This window comes from Tenrec ecaudatus, chromosome 12, assembly GCF_050624435.1.
Source record: "Tenrec ecaudatus isolate mTenEca1 chromosome 12, mTenEca1.hap1, whole genome shotgun sequence".
Lineage (NCBI taxonomy): Eukaryota > Metazoa > Chordata > Mammalia > Afrosoricida > Tenrecidae > Tenrec > Tenrec ecaudatus.
In genome coordinates, this window is record NC_134541.1 from 83,328,282 (window position 1) to 83,331,690 (window position 3,409).

The following is a 3,409-nucleotide window of genomic DNA, read 5'->3' on the forward strand; positions in this document are numbered from 1 at the left end:
ACACTACATAATGATTAAAGGACCAATACACCAGCAACATATAACTTTAGTAAACTTATGTGCACCCAATGAAGACCCTCAAAATACATCAATCTAATGTTTACAGAGTTGAAAACAGAAATAAACAACTCGATAATAACAGTAGGAGTTTTTTGTACGACCCATATACCTCTGCTGAGAATATAATATACCCCAAAGAAATAAGAGGCAGAACCCAAACAGATATATGCTGTCCCATACTCATTGAAGCACTGTTCACAATAGTAAGAAGCTGGAAACAGATTAAATTTCCATCAGTAGAAGCATGAATAAATAAAGCATGGTACAAACAGCAGTGAAACCATGAAACATCTCATGACATGGAGGGTCATGGGAATCATCATGATGAGTTAGTCAATCATAAAAGGATAAATATTGTATGAGTGCACTATTATAAGATAAACACAAAGATAAAGTCAGACCACTGTGGTTCTTGGGACTCCTTAGGATCAGCTTTGTCTGTAGAAGTGAAAATGCATTTATCTGCCCTAAATTTGTTACAAGCTTTTAGTAAGGATAAAATTTTTTTTGGTTAAAATGACCAAATGAACTTTGTCACACATAAGATTACTCTTCTCCCCCTTTAGTTTTAACAATGCAAATTTTAAAGCACTGCTGGCAATCTCAATTAACTTGCTTGGTTTAGAACCAGTAAAGCTACTGGTTAGATCACCTTCATTGTTACATAAACGTTGGCTGCCAGCTCTCAGAGGATCAAGAGAGCTGACTAATTGGGAGAACTTCTTACCACACTCGGGATGATTTGAAAGACTGAAAACATTCTTAATAAATTTGTTCTGCTGTTCTTGAAGTAACTTACCAACCAGACATTATTCTTTAAGTTTACCAATAAGGGTACAGGTTCAATTAAATCGTTAGGCTTTTTGCATTGTATAATTTTACAATCTTGCAATATTCTCTCTTGGTTAATTTCACTCATTACTTCCAAGCTGGATTTAGGGGAAGTTAGTGGGCAGGTCTTGGGCCCTCATGAATGCCTTAAGGAAATGATCCCATATCCAGAGCTTAAAATCCTTTTTCCTCCAATTTCTAATTCCATGTGGGGGTGCTGTTGTTTCTGCACAACAGCATTTCAAATGACCCCTTGATTTAATGTAGGGTGGTCAGACTTCTCAAGTGTTCTTTTCTGACAGGTATAACTTTTAACTTTAGAAATGCAAGGAAGCAAAAATTGGCTTAAGCGATCTTCCTTTATAAACCACAGTATATCAGATTTATCACTGCCTTAATTTCTTCTTCATAATCCTGATCAATAACTCCAGCAACAACCTGAACACCTTGAGAATTTAGACTAGGCTTTCCTTGTAAACGTCCCATCGTTCTTTTTTTTTTTTAATGGAAAAGTGGATATTCTTTTTATTTGTGTGCACCAATATTCGTAAGTCAGCCAGTGATGTTGGTACTGTTGTTACCATGATGCAGCGAAATACAAAGAAGAAACAAACAAAGGTTTATAATTAAAACAGAGCAGAAGGGTAGAGGAAATCAAAGAAGCGCATTATGACTTAACCTTCCCCCACCCCTAAATTGTCTAGTAAGACTCCCACGTCCTATACACTGCAAATAACCCTTCGTCACACATCATTCTACTTTTAGGTCCTATTATTGAGGCTAGATCCTAAGAACATTCAAGGTAGTATTCTATATAGTTATTTATAGGCAGGGACATGGCTTATCATGCTGTGCAGAATAACCAAGGTAAACCATCATATTATCGAATCTTTGGTTAAATAGAAACCACAATCTTCACCCTGTTCCCCAAGCCCCCCTCCCTGCCCCTCCATACAGTAGGAACAAGGAAAACCAGGTTGTCAAGGCAAGGGCGTTCTAAAGCAAGAAGTCCTACAAAAAAGGAAGTCACGCGGTCACTGCCCGGATGGGCATGGGGCTAAATGTCTGTCTTCATACAATCTTCAGATTGTATGCTTATGGACTCATTTAAAAAGAAATCTAACGTTTTTACGGCTTCCAGGTCACAGAGAGAAGCTTGCTGGACCTGGGGCAGTAGGAAGTCTTCTCCACAGTTCTGGAATGGGTTGTTCCAGGCTGGACTATTCCAGGCCTGGTTACTCCAGGCTTGGGTACACCACAGCTGGCTATTCCACATCTGGCTGCTGTTCCACGTCTGGTTACTGCTGTTCCAGGTCTGGTTGCTCCAAGCCTGACTATTCCAACCCTGGTTGTTCCAGGCCTGGCTGTTCCAACTCTGGTTGTTCCAACTCTGGTTGTTCCAGGCCTGGTTGTTCCAGGCCTGGCTGTTCCAGGCCTGGCTGTTCCAGCTCTGGTTGCTCCACATGGGAAGGCTTCCAGAAGGAAGGCATCCTTGGTGGTAGGAAGCACAGACGTCCAGGTATTCTGTAGGTGCAGAGACCTGAGTCACACCATGGTTATTCTTGGACCAGTTGGTGGTTTTCTGTCACCTCTTACATTTCATTCTCTGGTTCTGGAACCAGGTCTTCACCTGTTTGTAACTCAGATTCAGGACTTCGGAAAGCTCTTGTATCTGCTGGAGGCTGAGGTACTTCTGTTTCTGAAAGCGGTCCTTAAGTATGCACAGCTGCATCTGTGAGAACACAGTTCGCACCTTCTGCCTCTTGCCCTGGCTCTCCTCCTGCCTCGCTGGGTCCTTCTCCGCAGAGGCGAGCAGCTGGGCTTTCGGACTGGTGGAAGAGTCCGGGCTCTTCTGCAGAAGCAGGTCCACGGAGGAAGGACGACGCGGAGACTCGGCTGTCTCTGAGTAGGAAGCCTCGGCAGACGACATTTGCAAGGATGTGTAATCTTCCTTAGTCCCCAAACTGGTAGTTACTGGCGGAGAGTTTCTAGAATTGGAAGCTTCAAGAAGGCTTTGGGGAGAAGCTACATCCACACTCATTTTGCTGAGGAAAAAAACCCCCAAAAATGAACAACAAAATCAAAGCCCTCAATTGTGTAGCAGCAGGAAGCGAACAGCCCAATCAAAGGAGGGCAGGGGAGAAAGATTTTGGAGTCTCAGAGTTGCCCCATGGTTCTTTTAGGTAGTGGACCCCAATTACCACTCTTAATTTCTGATTTAATTACAGCTTTTAGCTCTCCTTCACAACTCTGATCAACTCCAGTATCAATTTGAATTCCTTAACTACTTAGGTTAAAATTTCCTGACAAAAACTGTGTCACTCTTTTAATAAAAGGCTCCTGTTTTTCAGGATGAACAAACTGCTTTAATAAAAGGCTCCTGCTTTTCAGGATGAACAAACTGCCGCGAGGGTTTCTGAGCCTTTTTTGGGTTAGTCAAACTTACTGCAGTGAGTACAGAGACTGGGTTTTGTGAGTTGGGTTAGATCTGGTCTCCTTCTGTGAGGCTGGGTGATAC

At 42.2% G+C, this 3,409-nt stretch overlaps 1 pseudogene; it reads right to left on the reverse strand.

Annotated features, from left to right (window-relative positions):
• Positions 1–1,948: 1,948 nt before the first annotated feature.
• On the reverse strand, positions 1,949–2,932 carry LOC142422734 (homeobox protein NANOG-like; annotated as a pseudogene).
• Positions 2,933–3,409: the final 477 nt, after the last annotated feature.